This window comes from Simochromis diagramma, unplaced genomic scaffold (genome assembly GCF_900408965.1).
Source record: "Simochromis diagramma unplaced genomic scaffold, fSimDia1.1 OVJJ01000333.1, whole genome shotgun sequence".
NCBI lineage: Eukaryota > Metazoa > Chordata > Actinopteri > Cichliformes > Cichlidae > Simochromis > Simochromis diagramma.
In genome coordinates, this window is record NW_024386765.1 from 3,177,148 (window position 1) to 3,196,930 (window position 19,783).

Here is a 19,783-nt window from a genome sequence, read left to right on the forward strand (position 1 = left end):
GACTACAGCGCGAGGTTAGCACTTCCGGTTACTGCCCCCCCGCCCCGAGGCACACTAAAACCTCAACTAGGCAACTTGGAAAGAGATTCATTACACAGAAGTGTGAAGTTCACTGTTACACTCCGAATTTAAAACGTTTAAAAATAAACATTCAATACCTTCAACAACTTGTGACGATGTGAGCTCCACTTTATTATAACATAATATGAAAATACTGCAGGGTCCTCCTAATGAAAAAAACAATTTTGTCTTTTTATGCAAATGTACTGTTTATAAGATTGGGGAAACCTGCAGTCAGCTGAGACTGAAGAAGTCACTTGGATGAGTGATAAAAAGTTTCTCCCACTGAAAACGCTACGTCCAGATGAACAGAAATAAACTTTTGGAGACTTTTTTCTTTTGTGTGCAATATCTTCTGCCACAGTCTGTCTGAGCTGGGTTTAAAAACATATATGAAATTACATTCTTGTTTCAATTTGCATCACATATGGAAATAAATGGTTGAATGGGCTGCTATTGGCACGTTTCTACTCAGTTTGACCAAATCAAATACAAATTCAAGTCTCATTTACCCAATAATACACACATTCATACAGGGCTTTTATCTAACATTTCCTCACACTCTGATGGATACACTCTGAGTTGAGTATCTTTGATACATGAACTGGAAAGGCTGAGATCAATCAGCTGTCCTTGTTATTGATGGATGATCCGCTTTACCACCTGACAGCTGGGTCAAATAAAGGCTGGGTTATGGGAGAGATTGAAAATGCTCCACCGAAATGATTTATTGCATTGAATCGTGTGACTATGTCTGCAAATGTTCTGAAAAACTCAAAACAATCTCAATTTAAAAATATTAAAAATATATATTTTTTCCATCTTGACTGATATCTTAGAGGAATAGGCTGACTATAATTTAAAATAGTAATTTCTGGGGGTTTTTCTGCAAAAACAATGCATATTTTGTTCATGTTAACAAATCACAACCTTAAATATTTAGCCAATCAAATATCTATTATACAAGTCTATAAACTCAGCTACATAGTTAATATTTTTCATTAATTAAAAAGACACAGCTCTACTTGCTGCAGTTTTAGAGTTCTTACATGGAAGCCCCATTTTTGCCGAGTAAATAATCACCAATGTCAGAATTTGGGCAAGAACACTTTATCCAAGGTAATTTAAAGACATTGCTGTCCTTACAGAGTTTATTTACACCTAAAAGTTTTTCCAGAAAGCTTTCCTAGATAATGTAAATATTATATGCCAGCAATGTTAACACTTAAATGTAAATTGGGCACATGGCATTAAATCTACAGGTTCAGACTTTTATTTTGAAATTGAATTTGCTTTGTACAGTTTCCTGTATCTCGGCTACCTTGACACAGAAAAAGGCGGGTCTTCCAGCGTCTCCAATCATATCTAATGGGGAACTGAGTGTTAAATTCAAATGTATTTTTCCTCACCTTACATTTAAATCACAGAGGAAACCAAAAGTAACGCAAGTACAACAAAGACTTCTGTAGTACTCGCTATACTTATAGCGCAATACTAAAATAATGTAATCAGCTATTGATTTTAAATAGCAGTAGGAAAATGTAATAATAATAATAATAATAATAATAATAGCAAAAACAACAATGGTCTTTCTTGGCTAACCTACTTTCCTGTGGAAGGGAAACTGAACTTACCAAATAAAGCTCTCCTACACTTGTTCATATTGTGTCATGCAATACATATATCACATATTTTAGCATTGAAGATATCTTACAGGTTGTGTCATCTTACCGAGATGACTCCTCACACACTAGAAGCTACCGAACACATTCCTCTTGACATTGTCACCTTTATATTTCCAGCTTTCAGCGCTCAGACTCTCTCCCTGCGATGTTTGGTCCTGCTCTGCCATCAGGTGGTGGAAAACTGCTATATCATCCTGATAGAGCGCAGTGTGTGTGTTATCCTAACAGAGCAAATATTAAATCAAGCGACAGGGACTTCTGGATTACACAAAATGACCACTGTGAAGTTTGGGTGGATGTGTATTAATAAAATAGTCGATTCACTATCACAATTCCATAACAGGTATCTCCTCAGAGACTTTGTATCCAGTTATGCAAACAGGTGAGAGGAACCTTTTGATGCCATTAGATTATCCTCACAATGTCAACACGTGTTCTTTGAAAGAACACAATCATATTGTCAGTTGCTGGATCTCCAAAATCTATTAAACTGAGCGCCTCATCAGCTCAGCACCTTGAGTTTTTACAAATGTCAGTGATGATGCCAGTGTGGAGGTTTTTAAACCTTATTGAAATCTCACTCCTCAACTTTAAGCCAGATTTTCTTAACTAACCACCTGATCAGGCTAATGGTGTTTTACAAGGGCTGCTCTTCTTTAATGATGTTATAGCCAAACAAAACTACACTTTGTACACGTGTGCTCATAAACATATCGGATATTTCTTCCTTTTCTCCTCCATCCTGCCCATGTTTCCCCTCAGATGTGTCAGCAGCCTGTGCACAATTTGCAGGAGGCCCATTAACCACTTCAGGCTCCACAGAGTCTGACGTTGGTTCATCTTCCAGTGGAGGCGGTGCTGTGATTTGATCATCGTCCTGACAGTGGGTATGAGTTTGTGTCTGCTGTACCAGTGGATTGGATATTTTATGGACTAAAGACTTTTGCTAAAGTTAAAGTTACAGAGTTTACCTCTTTATTGGCTTCTTTTAAATTGTCTGTGATTGCTTTGTTTTTCCAACAGTTATACTGCAGGATCTCATTTTCCTTCTTCAGTGTCTCCAACACTGACTGTGAAATAAACATATGATTGTTTTCTCAGTTTTCCTTATATTATTATAGTGTCTTTGCCTTACAATATAAAGCACCTTGAAGCAACTGTTGTTATGATTTAGTGCTATAGCTTTTGATACGTCTAATAGCTTCTTAAACATGTCATCTTTCTTAAACAAGTTATAAAATATCACTTTGGTAACTGATAGATTATGACCAGTTGTATTCACAGAGCAATAAAACAGTAATGGATAATAAGGGGCAGCTCAACATACCTGCAGTGGCTTATTACAGCAACTTGTCATTAATTAATTGTAGACACCAGGAATTTTGAAATAATCTCTTGATATACTCACTACCTGAGCCATCAATAGTGAAAGCATGAGGAACTGTTTCTCTACAGAGATTAAAAATCCATTGCTGCACGATAATTTCTGCTGTTGCTTTGGAAATCCCATGCACAGTCGTCTTTGTTTTGGACAAAGAAGACATGGCTGATTTTAGGTGGTTTAACTTCAGCTGTCTGTGAAGGTTCTCAGTCATCCAGGTCATCGTAGTCTAAGGAGCTTGCAAATAAAAGCGTCTGGACTTCTTTAAGTTGCTTGAAGACATTTCACCTCTCAGTTCTAAGGGTCAAATGGTGGGGAGTCCCAGATTAAAACCCAGTGGGAGTTTCCCCCTCAAAGAGGGACAAAGGATCCCCTGATGATCCTCTACCTAATCACATGAGCCAAGGTGTGAAAGCGGGTGTGGGTCACAATCAGCCAAGGTTTCGGGTGAGCTCATTGTGAACTTTATAAACGCCTGGATTCTGGATTCCAGATACTGAAAGCATGTAGAATATCTATGCTGTTACTGTGTGTGTGTGTGTGTGTGTGTGTGTGTGTGTGTGTGTGTGTGTGTGTGTGTGTGTGTGTGTGTGTGTGTGTGTGTGTGAAGATAACAATAACAGGCTCTCGTGTAGATGCAGTGCTGTGTGTACTACTGGTTTCTGATTTGTGTTTGCTACAAAGAAATCAACAACAGCTGTAACACGTTGTTTTTGTAGAATTTATCACATCAATGGCGATATTTATTTAAAAAAGTAAATATTAATAAAGCATGCAATCAGTGATTTGCTTGCACTGATAATGTACACTCTAGTATAATTATGACTTTACATCACTAGATGGCAGTGTTTGATTATAGAAAAAATAATAATAAAGCCAAGCTAAACATAAAATGGACATTTTTTTCCCCACGTTGTTTGGTTGTTTTTAGCTGTTTGCAATTTCGGATGTTACTGTCTCAACCTCTTAAAGATAAATTAATTGTTATTATTATTATTATTATTATTATTATTATTATTATTATTATTCAATAATATTATTATTTTATTTCAAATTTCCTGATTTTTAATTTAAATTTACTTATTGTTTATAATATTTTGCAGAGTCGAGGAGCAGTTCAGGAAGCATTTCCCTGTGTGTTGTACTTGTATGACTCTATGAATCTTGAAATCTCGTATTATTACTATTACTATTATTACTATTCTTCTTCTTCTTATTGCTATTATTAGTAGTAGTGGTATCACTCCCCCTCTTTTCCCTGATATGCAGAGCACATATTTCAGGTTCAGGCAATGTGAAGAACCTTTTGGACAAACGTTTGAGTTTGGAGTCTTAAAACCAAATCGTTATCCGGATTACCACAGATCGATGCCTCGCTGCGTTCATGAATATCGGAGACATCAGTTGCAGGATAATGAGGCTAATTTAAGACGTTAAAATCTTTGGCTTATCATTTGAATAAAACACAACAGCAACTTTGACTAGTACTGCACAGTATTACAATCATCATTGGTATTTGTTGGATCCAAGAAGAAAAGATACAAGTACTACAATTAGATGGTTCCTTTTCATTCTCAACTATGAGCGCACTGCGAAATATATCATAATGTTCAGTGTAGATCTAAAAGAGAGAGAAATATGGAGTTTCAGGAGTTCCGAGGAGCTCGTAAAGGCATCGTGCATATCACATGGCAGGTGATAGAGCTGAGGGAGCTGGCGCTACAGTGCAGCGCAGAGTACAGACAGACAGTTAACACAGGTCAGGGCACCTTGCGCGCACGACTGCTGTATGTACGCGTAATGGCGCGTTTGTGCCCTCTCACTTTATCTTCAAGCGTCTCCCAGAAACGCAGTTAAAGGATTTGTTTGGACTGCGCGTCAGAGGGTCGCACAACGTGAGTAACATGACTTTAATGTAGTAGTTTCCCCGCATCTCTAATACATTTAAACTCCAACTTATTTTTGTGTGACAATAGCTTTTTCATTTCGGTAATTACATTTTACAAGTTGTTGTTTTGCTGCAACAAAAAAAAAAAGCACCAAATATTTGACAAGTTGTCTAATTCCTGAGTAATTAGCGTTCAATATGTGCGAGTTAAAGTGCGGCTAATGTTTTTGTCTTCTTTTACTTAAAAGTGAATTTGTGGTCCGAGGTTCGCAGATAGTGCTTATGGTGGCACTCAGTTATGTTAGGAGAGACTTCAGCACAGCCTGTATTTCAAATATTGTATTAAGTCTTAAAAATGCTTCAGTGATAATCCTGCTGGGGTTGTGCTGTGAGCATATCAGCCTTTCTATTAAGAGTAATTGGGACATAAGGTTGAATGGGACAGTATAAGTATACATGGTTTGTTTTCTTCCTTGTACATGCAAAATGACAACTTCTTTTGCTAAGGCGGAGCTCTGAAACCAAATAATGAAAAATAAATGTGCAAGCTGTTGTGGCATACACGGGTGGGCGGGGCTAGCTTCATACAGTAAAGCATAGGCTGAGGAACTTAGCATACGCATAAAGGTAATATGCTGCTGTTGCTGCTGCCGTAAAAAGGTATTACATAGGTATTTTTGATTGGTCCTTTCACCTTACTAACTTCGCAGTAGAGACGAACTTTGCATTGTGCACATCAGTGACCTCCGACACCCAGTCACTCAGATCTTCTACAGAATGTAGTGATGAAGTCTGTATTCTGAGTCACTACATGGCACAAATGCATGACACACCTAACAGAGGTGGGTACTTGAAAAACCCTCACCTCGCCCTACTGAGGGCCTTAACAGTGCCATGACAGTACCCAGCTATTTCCACTAGTAAGTGATTTCCTGTGAAAGTGAGGCAGTTTTACACCGTAATGACTGTGGACAGAAATATGATAGAAAAAAAAGCAAAATTATGTCAAAGTAAAGGACAAGTATGACACAAACTGTGCAACATGCTGTAAGTTTCTATCAAAGCTGAAATAAGTAGTCAAATGTTCGGTCCCAACAGGGAGATGTTACGAAAATAGCGCTTTGGGTCTTTTTACACAAAAAGGGTTTGGTGTGCTTTCTTGGAGTATGATCTGCTCTTAATTCCAGCTCAAATAGATGCTAAACCTCTTCATCTTTACAGAATATCACATAGTGGGCCGAAGCTTTTCTTAGAATTTACAACAAGAAAGTTTACACAAGACAGAAATTCCAAAATCGTCCCCGTCACCCTTAATTTTCCCTACATTGTATATCCCATTATATATATTTTTCTACATTACAACAAAATGCAACATGGTCTGTTGGAGACAACATGGTAGTTTCACTGTGACACGGGTGTTTCTCCGCTTGCTTGCTCAGTCATGTACTGTCAGCTCGGAGCTATTAAATGATGTTTAGTTGCACCGACACATGCTGTGTAATTGCAGATCATCAATTTCTGACAGCGTGAGTAAAATGGAAAGGGGGCGGGTGAAAGAGGGGGGACGCTGATATGCTAACAGCAGAATATCAAGGTTGATGTGTGGCCCCCCTTCGCTGAAGCATCTGTTCCATCTAAGGCTGGAGACAGAGTACACACACACACACACACACACACACACACACACACACATGCACGCATAAACATCAGAGACATGAGAGAGCTGAAGGAGCCTCCTGCCAGTGAATACATCAGGCCGGTGCCTCCTTTCTGTTGCAAATCTCATTTTAAAAAGAGACGGAGTTGAAAGGCATCATTGCCGCTGACGACAGTGAACTGATTAACGCTGCTGAGGTTGGCACTTGGGTGGCATTAGCACACGGAAACAGAAGAAATGCACACAGGAGCTCGGCTGAAGTGGCAGTTGATAAAAGCCCTAAATTGGTAACATTTATTGTTGCAACAGTTTATTTTTGACAATAGCGTTCATCGGCTTGTCGTGATAGGTTTACGCAGGGTGCACACACACTGGGTCAAGCAGATGATGGCACTCATTTCTGTGATCAAAGCTGCTCGTCTAAGTCCCAGAGTGGCCATGTTCAGATGATTGCTCTGTCATCTTTACAGCCGCTGCCGTCCACGGCTATGGTGTAGTTCCACTGCTGCTTAGAGGGAGAGACAAAGGAGAAGAGGAGAGATATGGGTGAGAGGAATGAAAGCGAAATAGCAAAAAGAGGAAAAGCGTAGAAATCTGAAAAGACAAAGTCAGGCTGTTAATCTTGCTGAAGTGAAGGAGTGAAAGAAAAGTGTCAGAGAGAGAAAGAGGAGAAACTCTGGCTTGTCCGAGGCGATCTTTGGCTTTCTTTGTCGAGGAATGTGAAGAGGTGTTAGAGAACAGCAGAGGCTAGATGCTGCTCATGCTGTGTTGTCCCATTTAAGAGAAAATAAAGTAGTAAGAAATTTGCGGATTCCAGGAGGAATAAGCAGAGCAGAAAGAAGGTAAACGAAAGGATTAGGTTTTTCTTTGGTTTTTCAGCCGCTATTTTGCTCCTTCTCAAATCCTCGCTGCAGCAACGCAGTGTGCAAGGGATGAGTTAAAGGTTTAACATTTGATAAAAGGGAGTACTGTGTTGGTGGAAGTGCTCGGTAATGTGTAAAAATATGCAAATGTATCATGTCAAAGTGTTATGGAACTTCAGCACATCTTTAATCCCCCTACTCGAGTGCAATAAGTGTGCAGCCTGCGGTGTGTGGATACTGGAGGCTGCTCTAGAAAGGAGGTAAAACTAATGACTCACTGAGGGTGTTTGACATTGTTTCAAAAACCAAGCATGGCTATGCTTTTTGAGGATTTCTGACCTGCCAAAAAGAACCTCCGCCTCTCAGGTGTGATACCAGGTGATGCTTATGACTTTAAATCCAATGTCTGCATCCACCAACCAGCCACAGTTTACTATATGTCCACGAATTGTGCCTGAGTCTTCCAGTCATTGTGACTTACACTCACACTTGACACTTTATTAGGCACACCTTGCTAATAACAACCCTCACCCCTCTTTTTCCTTTAGAACTGGCTTAATTGATCAAGGTGCAAGATTTGGGTCCATACTGGCATGATAGCATCACACAGTTACAAAAAATGGAGACACTGTGGTCATGGCCACTGAGAATAATGAAATAGGCTGGGTGTTTAAACAATGCTCGGCTGACAGCAGGATGTATCGAAGCTTTCATGTTGTTCATGCCAAATTCTGACCCTTCCATCTGAATGTTGCAGCACAAACTGAAACTCATTGGACTAGGCAACATATTTCCAGTCTTCTGTTGTTTTCATGATCCTGTGGGAACTGCAGTCTCAGGTTTTTGTTCCTAGCTGACAGGAGGGGCACCTGGTGTGGTCTTCTGCTCCTTCTTTGCCCATCTGCTTCAAGGTTCAAGCTTTTGTGCATTCAGAGATGCTCTTCTGCATAACTTTGTTTTCAAGAGTGGTTATTTGAGTCCTGCTTTGTTACTGTAAAACTCCCCCATTAGCTTTTGTATGACAGCCTGAAATATCATTTTTATGCTCATTATGCAACTTGATCTGATTAAGAAAAAAAGGTGGGGGGTTGTTTGAGGGGGCACAATAAGATTTAAAAGCAAGTAAAAAAGTCAAACATGTTTAAAAATAATAGCCCCATATGAGGGGACAAACCGTACCTGCTCTGGTGGCTCTTTGTGCTGTCTCACCTGCCTTCCTAGAGGCAGGGAAAGAAAAGACAGAAGGCTAATAGGTAAGTGCAAATGTAGAAAAATAAAAGCTGTTTGTTAAATGAACATTACAGTAAACTTATATTCATACGTATTGATTTACAGTGTTATTTAAGTGGATATCAAGAAAAGCCATTGAAGATAAAAGCTTATATGATTTGATTTTGGTAGGTAAATCTTGTTGAGTTGTTCTGAGACTGTTAGATGGCACTGCACTTGAGCAATTTTGTCCACTTTTCTGGATTAATGGAAGTAAACATTTGTTTTTTTAAGGGGTAATACGTTCAAGTATTTTGTACTGAAGCTGCTCGGTTTTTTATGGCATTGAAACACTCATGCACATGCATGGGTCTGGGCATGCGAGCGAGTCAGTGATCGAATCTCACAGTTAGACTTGTCAGAAATGATATCAAACAAAGCAGCTGATGAAGAGAGCAGAGAGGAGGTGAAGAAGAGCTTTACAGGGCAATAAATCGGGAAGTAAGGAGAGGGGAGGTGCACATTTAAGGTAAAGAGTGGTGAGTTTAAGGACACTTTGACAGCAGGAGTTACCTAATAAAGTGATTCATTTAATGAGATGTCAACTCCTGGGTAGATTGTGACATAGTGTTCATGCGCACTTGAATGCTGCAGACCAGCAAGCTGCCAGAAATCCTGCTTTTATAGATAATCAGTTAATCAGATGCTTGATTGGCAGCACCTGACTGCTATTTACCTACTAAATTCCAATGAAGCACTAGTGGTGTGTTCACTGCATAGAGTCCTGTAGTCTTGATTATTAATATATATTAGTATAAAGAAAAGGTATTCAGAGCAACATTTGCACTATTGGTGCATGGATATTTTTATATTTTATATTAAATAAGTCTTCTTTTCTTTTCTGTTTACATCTTTGAGTAGAAGAAAGTAGAGCTGTGTTGATATCAGATTTTCACAGACCTCCCTAAGAAATTTATAGTGGCTCAAGATTTTAATAGAAATAATAATTTAATAGCAATAATGCTGTGATTCAAACTAATTTATCCAGAACTTGGTTTTTTGTTCTTTTTTTTAATGTTTTGGATAAAACATTAAAAAAAATGCAAAAACTGTTTGGTCTTTGAATCTTGCAGCACGTTATTGCTTCATCTCCTCGTGAACAGTGAAAATGGTCAAAATACAGCGTATACCTAAACCTACAGTGATTCCTTTGAGTGACTGACATTTGCTGGGAGTGTCCACAGCAGTATGTGGCTTTAGGTCCTCCGCTATGTACACAGATGGACTGCTATACAGTTCATCTGTATACATATGTATACATCAGTACATCTCTCCATAGTACATCTGTATATTTGCTCTCTGTATAGCAATATAAACATCTATATACTTCACTTATTTGTACATAATCTGTACATAACTATTCCCACCTTTTATACCAGCCTTTTCTGTATATAATCTGCTCTTATTGCACTTATTGCTCTTTGCACTTCTAATTAGATGCAAACTGTATTTCATTAGCCTGTATTTATACATGTGTAATGACAATAATGTGGAATCCTTGTACTTGTACCACATAGATGGTTATTTTTATGTATTTTCTTCTGATCCTTCAGAATTTGATCTATAAAAAACAAGTGTGTGATGTGTAGAAAATGCAGAGATATGTGTTGTGTATCAGCCTTATGATGTCGAGACAATGTTTTTGCCCTTATTACCCAGCCCTATGTCTGCCAGCAGTGACTCTATAAGGACAGTAAAATGTTAAAATGTCTATAAATAAAAATGTTGCCCTCTTTATCCCGATTTTTAAATAATTATTAATAATAAAAGCAATGATATCAAATATTTTACCATATTATGACATTTTAGCCTTTAGCTGCGCTGCTATGCTGTGTTTCACTTACTCCATGAATTTGGCTTTTGTTTTCATTTCTGCTTCTGTGCTGTGAGGATATAATCCTCATCCTAGTTTAACTAAGTCCAGTACCAATATTCACTCCTGAAGACTTGGCCAATGTCAATATTTGTATTGGATTACATTTCAGTGTAGTATTTGCCTCTGCTCTATCCTCTGATGCAAGAATCGCAGACGCCCGCTGTGTTCACTGCAGCGGCTGAGCTCTGTGCTCAGTTGTTTTATTCCAGGAATTTGACCACTAGTGTTGTTTAAGCTTCACTTTTTTTGTTTCACTTGGGAGTTCAACAAGTAATAAAGTAATAAAGACAAATTTATAAACACACAAGAATGGGTTGCAAATATTTGGCCCAATTACATGCTTTTTTGATGTAACTGAAGCTTGAGTGTGAAGGAAGATAATCCTGTAATTTTCCTCTTCAAATCAAAATGGAAAACTGGACGTGTTGCGCTGTGTCTGCCCAGGAAGCAGTCATGTTGAGTGTCCATAAAGCTTTACATTAAGGTTGAGTAAGCTGAAATGAAATGAGTTTGTGTGTCAGACTGTCTGCGTGTCTCCTTCAGGATGACATTTACCTGAACCACACAGAGCTTCTCATGCGGCTGTAATATTATCAGGTAACGTGATCCGTCTCTGATCATGTCCAGATAGCTTGTTAGGAGGTTGTGACTCGGACTCTGTGTAACCCTAGTCTGCTGCAGCCGAGGTGCCGGCCTCTCGCACTGCGACTTTAGAAGCTTAGAAGTTTTTACTATCCTGCTAACTTGTGTTTGGTGTTTTATTTACTCAGTGGAAAATCATTCTTTTCAGCCTGAATTTGTATGGAGGGTAATAAGGATGCCAGTTGACTGCACTCGACCAGGCTGGCGGCCAGAATCCTTGAGCTCTATCTGAATCAGCTGCAAAGCACCAGTTGGCTTACTCTACTGGGACACACATAAAAAACCGAATTGATGCATAATCAATTCTTCATGTCATAGTTTGAGGGTCGTGCAAATTTGTGGACTATCTGTGAAACAGGGAACTAGGAGGTGGTCTTCAACTGTGGGAAAACTGGGAAACTATGAGAGTAATGGACAGCATAGAGGTGGTTAGCCAGTTAGCCTTAACTTTGTAGCAATGTTGTGATACTGTATGTAATATTATATACAATGTATATTAAAAAATTAAAAAAGTTACATATAGCTCCAAACTGTAGCTGTAACTGGAAAAAGAAGATGGGGACTTTTGAAGAGGAATCATGAGAAAAATGCTGTTTCTGCTTCTTTGACCTCCTTCAATTTTGCACTTGAAGATCAGCGTACTGGTCATGACATGCTGCTTGTTACTCTGAAAATAGAAAGCGTTGTCCTCGGCTAAAGGAGGAGGTTGATGATCACAGTTACATCATTGAAACTGGATCACAAGGTTGGACAGATCATTTACCAGGTAGTTAATGATCACACAAAATGATGCTAAGAGTTCTGGGAAATGTTTTTAATTCAGTGTTTTGGATTGTTAATCCAAAATGATCTCTCTTTTCACCTTTTTATGCCTTGCAGACGGTGGCAGGTCTCTGTGGTTGGTGCTGTGGGTCTGTTGAATGATCACTATATTGATCGCCATTGAATTTGGTCCTGATCTTTAAATACACTTCACTGACACTGGTAATCCTCCAGCTTGAAATGTAGACACATACCTTTTGGGTGACAGCTTTAGAATAAATTGGCATCAAATATGTTATTGCTGTAGTGTCCAGGTCGACTGATCAATTGATTTGTAAACAAATTGTGATTGGTTCCCTAAACTTTTACAGCGCAGTGGTTCAGTGTTCAGCACCGCCGCCTCGGGCTCTCGGGTCTAACCTCCTGGTTGACTGGGTCCTCTCAGTGTGCATTTTGTACATTCTGCCTCTGTGTGCTTTAGTTTCCTCTCAAAGTTTAAAGATGTGCTTGTTATGGTTAACTGTTTAATCAAAACTGGCTGTAGGTGTGGAGAGTTGGTGGTTGCTTCTCTGTGTGCTGCTAAGCCTGTCCAGGCTGAACCTTCTCTTTACTCTGAGCTGGGATAGGCTTCAGGATAAAATGAAAACTGGCATCTTTAGAATTTGTTTCATTAAAAAACTGTATAAATGAATTGTTTTTAAGTCATTCAGCTTTTTAAGGCTAACTGGTAGCTTGCACTCTGAGCCTGTGCTGGTCCCCCTGAGACCCTGTGTCCTCCTTTGATGACGTTACATTTTGGCTTTTCTGCACCTTTATTCATTATATTGCTCAATAAAGTGGTTTATACTTTGCTAAACAATGGTAACTTTATTATTCTGCAAAATAAACCTATTTTCCCATCAGTGCTTATCCTTTATCTGGACTAATTCTGTATAACTACACGAAATTGAAAAGTATACCAAACAAACAAAGAGCTTTGGTCACAGGGGGCCATGAGAAGCACATCCTTGTTTTTTGAGTAAATATCACAACTTTTGGATGGATTAACGTGTACTTAAGTAAACTTACTTGTGATTTGTAACTCTTATGGTAGGTGGAGTAGATATGAGAAGTGGCAAAGATGCACTATTTTCATATACCGCAGACAGATTTAAGTGGTTATTTGGAAACAGATGTATTATTAAACAGGGAATTATTGTCTGGCTTCAGTATCCTAACAAACATTTTGTTAAGTAGCTAATTACACCTGCAGGATTCCTTACTCCCGTTGAAAATATAACATTTTTGCTTTGCTTTGCCTTAAGCAGGTTACTGTTGGAGTAAGTAGAGCTCGCATATAACAAACAATCACCATTTTCAGGGCACGATGCCTGTGTGCCAGTTCGTCCTGTCATGCTTTCTCTGTCATGTCATCAGCTTCATCATCTCATCAGCTTCATCACATGGCAGAATGAGTCCACGATCTTATTGTGGCCTCACAGGGACTCTCATTGGCTCGTTTTTATTCCCTCCTAAGTGCTGATTGGTTAGTCACGCCTGTCACATGAAGTTGTGGCCATCTTTAACGTGTATGTATTAACTGCTGTTGACATGTTGTTTTTACAGCACTGGCTTGCTGACACTGGTGTTTGAGCTCCCTGCTGGTTTCTGCACCCGAGGCCACATCAGGGCTTCAGAATGAGCCGGAAAATCAAATCCGAGCTTGTTTTGGAAAGACAAAACCTCGTCCAGCTGGACTTCCCAGTCCAGGTGTTACTTCAAAATAACCCTGTAATTTTTTTTAACTGGGTTAACAGCTGGATGAGAGATTTTTTTTAAGTTTACTATTATGAGGATGACTTTATTTTTATTTTAGTTTCATATATTTTTACTTGAGGCAATTAAATGATGTAACCAGACGAAACAACAACATAAATATGCTGAATCCATCATCTTTAGTCTGAACACTTTCCCCCATAAAGACGACATTTGAGGACCTCCCTGTGCAGTTAAAGGCGAGTTTAAATAACTCTCTCTGAAAACTGTGGTTTTGCGATTATTAGAATAGTTTCCGGGTTTTTGCAAGGGTACTCGTAGTTGTACAAGCAGAGATAACCCTCACTAATTTCTAATGCACACCCAGTCGGTTTGTCCTGGAAGCAGACATGAAATATGACAGAAACTGCTCAGTTCAGAAAGTGGAAACAAAGGTTACGTCTAATAGGCAGCCTATGGGAGAAGAGTTAAGGAAATCACTTGAAATTCTTGCATGAGTAAACCTACATTAGCTTAAAATGCTTTGTCTTGAGCATAATGATCTGCTTTATTGCTGCTAAGTTGTGTTCTTTTGTGGTGTGTTTTGGATGCTGTTTCTGGAACAGAGCAAAGCAAAGCAACTCCTTTCCATGTTGCAATGTTTTTATTGTATTTAAATTAATGCCAGAAATGAGGAGTGCACAGGGTGGTAGTAGTAGGAGTGTTATTTTTTTTTTCTTTAACCTCATGCTAAGAATGAGGTTAGCCCATAAACTTCTACCATATGTTTTCTCCTTTGTGCGGGCAGGTTTATAGCCTCTTAAATGAAAATTATAACAACAGTGAATCTACTGTAAGTTGCACAAAGCTTAACTTAGCTGATTACATGCCTACGCTGAGAAAAATATAAAGGCAGTGTTGTGTGAGCAGTAAGGGTGTCACAGTTTTACCAAACCAGAGTTTATGCAGTCACTGTAAAAAAACAACAGCAATAACGCCCTCTGTCATTTCTGAGGTTTTACATATCAGGATGAACATCCATTCTTGCTTAAGCTTCCACTTACGTAATTTGGGGCCGTGGGGAGGCTGGAGCTTTTCCCAGTTGCCATAGGGCGAAAGGTGGGCTACATCCAGGACACGTCACCAATCTGTCGCAGGGCTAAACAGAGAGACAGACCGCCAACCAATTTAAAATTCACCAATTAACCTAACCCCACTAACTGCATGTCTTTAGAATGTAGGAGGAAGCTGGAGTACCTGGAGAGAACACAGACACAGGGAGAACATCCACATAGAATTACCTAATACTTATCAAGTCAGAAAATTAATTACAAAAACCTCAGATGAACTAAAATATGTAAAATATTACACATCATGTTTTATTTTATTAAAACTAAACCTATAATAAAGAAGCAGAGTTTAATAGCTAAGTGCAGCCCATGATTCAGGAGCCTGGAGAGCTGGTTTTTGCAGCAATAACATGAAGAAATAGTTTATTGGCCTTTCATATTGTTGTGGAGGAATTTTGGCTCGCTATTCTTTATATTGCCTTAGTTCATTCAGGTTTTCGGGTATTTGTTTGCGCACAGCCAATCAGGTTGAGGTCTGGACTTTGACTGGGCCATTGCAACAGCCTGATTCTGTTCTTTTTCAGCCATTCTGTTGGAGATGTGCAGCTGGGCTTGGGATCATTGTCCTGCATGACCCAGTTTGGGGACAGATTTTATCTGTCAGACAGATACTCTCACATTTGACTGTAGAAGACTTTGATATACAGACGAATTCACGGTCAGCTCAGTGGCTGAAAAGTGCCCAGGTTCTGTGACTCCAAATCATCACCCCTTTATCCCCATGCTGAGCTTGTATGAGGCGCTTGTGCTGATATGCCATGTTTGCTTTTTGATAAATGTGATGCTGTGTGTTATCGCCAAACATTTCCATTTCCACTGGTCTTGTCTGTCCAAAGGATGTTGTTTCAGAAATTTTTCTGGTTTTTTCAGATGAAACTGTGCTGAACAGAGAGTTTCTCCTGGTAACCCTTTCAAACAAGCCATACCTGTAGAGTCTTTCTCTACTTTTACTTTCATGAACTTTAACAGTTAACATGCTAATTGAGGCCTGTAGATTCTGAGAAGTAGCCCTCGGCGGGATTTTTTGGGAATGTCCCCTCCTGGTCAATTTGGCGGCTGTCTTGAATGTTTTCCACTTGTGCATAAAGTTTTTTGTTGCAGAATCATGAACTTCAAATTGTTTGCAAACAGCCTTACATGTCTTAGGTGTTGTGTGGCTGACAAAGGTAGGACCCAAACGCAGGACTCAGAACACAGACAATAAACTAATAGGTGTTTTTTTTTATTAAACTAAAGTACAAAATAACAACACCAGGAAACTAAAACCTTTGCCACAACAAGGAAAACATACTAAGGCTACGTTCACATTGCAGGTCTTAATGCTCAATTCCGATTTTTTGATCAAATCCGATTTTTTTTGTCTGCTTGTTCACACTACAAATAAAATGCGACAGCAAACGCGCTCTAGTGTGAACGCTCAAAGCGGCCCGCATGCGCAAAAGAAGACGTCACACACAACGCACTCCTGTTTATACCCAAAGCAAACAGTATTGTTTGACTGATGGCCCTTGATATAAAGACTTCGGACTTCACGTTTCCCAGTTTTTGCTTTAAGTTATTTTGTTATTTACATAATAATGTAAATAACCTAATAATTATCCTTATTGCTGTTTTAGAGGAGCGGTGCTTCAAAGGATAGTTGCAGATTTCTGTCAGAATCTGCAGATTATACAGAACAAATAAAATGTTCACGTTTCTCCAACGTTGTCTTCCCAACAGTTTCACTGACATCTACACGGGATGGCCAGGAAGCGTTCGCGATGTCTTCTCGGGCGCTGATAATTGGCGTCTGTCTTGTGTCAGTGACGTAAAAGACGGATTTAATGCGACATGACCATTCAAACAGCAGTCGCTTTCTAAAACATCAGCTATGTATCGGATTCAGTACCACATATGAAAGTGACCCAGATCGGATTTGAAAATATCGGATTTGCGCCGTTCACACTGTCAGACCATGATCGGATATGGGTCGCATAGGGTCAAACAAATCGGATTTGATGCGCTTTCGCCTGCAGTGTGAACGTAGCCTTAGAGGGAAAACAAAACAACAAACAGAGAGAAATGCAGACAATATATACACAAGGAGGATAACGAGGGAAGAGGCCACAGGTGGGAACACAGCTTACACTAATCTGACTGACGGGAATACACATGAAACAGAAGACTATCAAAATAAAACAAGAAGTACAAACACTGACACCGAGACTAAGGTGCATGGGCCTGACACAGGGACCGGAGAGAAACACACACGAAGACAAGACAGACTGAGGAGGCAAAGGAACGAAACATAGAGCCTAATTTTGAGAGTGAGAGGGACCAGATGATTTTTAACATATAACTTAAAGAGGATGTGCTTATTATTATCGTAATTAATATTATTCTTTCTGTCTTCCATTAAACTTCAGTTTAATTGTTTGTTTCCGCTCGTCCGCTTATCACCTGAATTATTATGATAGCTTTCACCAAACCAGTATATTTTAAATACAGTATGTCAGGAATTCCCAAACTTGAGAATGCCGTGGTTCACTTTGGAATCTTCTGCTCACCCAAACCTTTAATTACATCTGTAATTAACACACGAGATTCCTGAAATTCCACAAGCGCGATTTCTGATAACCACTGCTCCATTTCTCTACCACTAACGACCCACTAACTCGCCGCCAACAATCAAGACAAAGAAAATGCTTTTGAGCAATAAATTGACCCAATAAAAGAAGAATAAAACAAAATTTAATATCACATGGATTTTTTCAACATTTTGGATAAAAAATCATTTTCATGGTAATTTAAATAACCTCACGTGACCTCTCCAACCACCCACAGGTCTGCTGCCCAAACTTCTGTTTGTTGCTCATGTTAACAACCTGAAAAAGGAGGCATGCAGATGAGTTTCCATGATAGAAAACAGTTCTGCTGAATACACTATATAAGCTAACAAACTTAGAGAACTGATCACTCAGAGTCCTAGGCTAGCAATGACACCCAGTTTGTGGTTAGGCTGCTAGCCATGGTGCTTTGTCAGCCTCAACACTAGTTATTGTATAACCAAGTCCCAAAAACAGTCTTTGAATGTTGCTTTGCCACTTTGTCTTGTGACTTATTAATATAAAACCAGTCGGCTCTGATTCCCAGGTCATCCAGCAAAATTACTCGCCAGCAGTGGAATAAATGAGCAGTGGAAAAAACCCCAGACAAATTAAGCCTTCATTATAAAATTATTTTGTCCATACACATAAATGCATAGCTTGTTTCTTAAGCCCAAAACAATTCAGGTGTCTTTGCTAAGTCCTGCTTTCTTCTGTAAAGATAACCTCACATGTTGCGTTTATGATTTTCTTTTCATATGCTCTAATGTAGAGGAAAAGGTTGAGACATCCTTAAGACTTTTGGGCCAACGAACCAAAAGAACAACATCTGTCCCATTTTCCTTCAGCAAAAGCTGCTGGAGTTGCAGATTAAAATCATAGATTATAAAAAGCAAACTCCCAAACAGAGGCTTTGTCCATTGGAAGTAATGCTGACTGAAACTTTGCATCGAGTTACACGACTAGAGGAACAGGCTAGACAGGAACTATATGAAGTAACTGAGCAAACAGCTGGCCCACCTGGAATTTAGCTGTTGTTTCCTTACAGCTTCATCAGTGTGATGATCAAGTGATACTTTTTAAAGTAAAACAAAAAGTCTGATTCTGGAGAAGTGCCTTGCCATTTTTTGAGGGGGTGGGGGTGTTATTTTCTATATTCTGTCTATTTAAACTGTGGCTGCTTTGTAGAAAATCTTCGGCAATCAAACCTTTTGACAATTAAATTGTGACTTTTGCTTTTCTGCTGAAAAACTGAGCATTTTAACATGGGAGTCTACAGGGATTTACTTGCTTTTGGAAACAACCTTCAGTGGCCAGTAGAGGAACTGCAGCTTTTTTGCACTTGTGGATTTGTTCAATCTTTCAGTCCCAGAAGCTGATACTTAGGATTTTCATGCAAAATTTCTGCAACCGTTGCAGCAGAAAGAAACGCAAATGTTTGAATACAAATAGCAGAGTTGGAAGAAAGACACGGAGACATAGAGAGAGAAAGAAGGGAGAACTAAAGGACAGAACAGGGAGCGTCCTGGTCTTAAATGTCAGTGGTGCTGTCGCGTTGATGTTAATTGGTAAAGAATCTGGTGTTTCTTGTTGGCTCTGCTCCACGCGCACACACACAGTTGTATTTACCCTCTGTGACAGCAGGGCCTGGGGGGTTAGGTCTGGCCTCTAGCTGGTGACACTAATCTAAACAGGCTAAGTCAAATGAGGAGGAACGGTAACCCCCTCCCACCACCACCTCTGCGTGTGTGTCTGTGTGTGTCTCTTTTGTCTAAGTGTTAATGTTTAACTGTGCAGGTTCACAGACATTCTGGCTTTTCCTGTTTGCACAAGCCCATCGCAGTAATTGTGTCTTGTGAAGGTTTTGGTGACGCTGGAATTTCTGACTTAGTCGTTCCCATTTTGCAGCAGCTTTGATGGGTTTCTAAAAAATGTTTGACAGGAAGCTGAGATTGGGACCTCTGCTGTCTTCTTGTTTGGAGAAGAAGTGCATTTCTCCAATGTTTTTAATCTCTGAGTAGAAGGCTAGCGTTAGGTCAGTGAAGGTAGAATAACCTGACGCACTTATGTAACTGTAAACATGTTTTTAAGGAAATTTCATCATTTGCATTTGTGATGTATGCACATCCAAATGTCTCGCCCAGAGGCTGTGCATATGTGAACATGCTGGAATAATGTTCCCGACCTTCTGTTCTTGTAAGGCAAATTAGAAAGCAAACTATCCAAGCAGCGTTTTTCTCAGCTCTTCACG

The 19,783-nt window shown here is 39.4% G+C and overlaps 1 protein-coding gene across 4 annotated transcripts in view; it reads left to right on the forward strand.

Moving 5' to 3' along the window:
• The first annotated feature begins 4,861 nt into the window (after positions 1-4,861).
• The window catches only part of ppfibp2b (PPFIA binding protein 2b), a 93,761-nt gene continuing 78,839 nt past the window's right edge, over positions 4,862-19,783 (forward strand). For 2 of the 4 annotated variants that reach the window (XM_040036043.1, XM_040036063.1), the window contains exon 1: positions 4,862-5,021. The gene's annotated coding sequence lies outside the window, so the exon portion shown is untranslated. The remainder of the gene's footprint in view (positions 5,022-19,783) is intronic. The other 2 variants (XM_040036052.1, XM_040036059.1) reach the window with 1 other exon arrangement.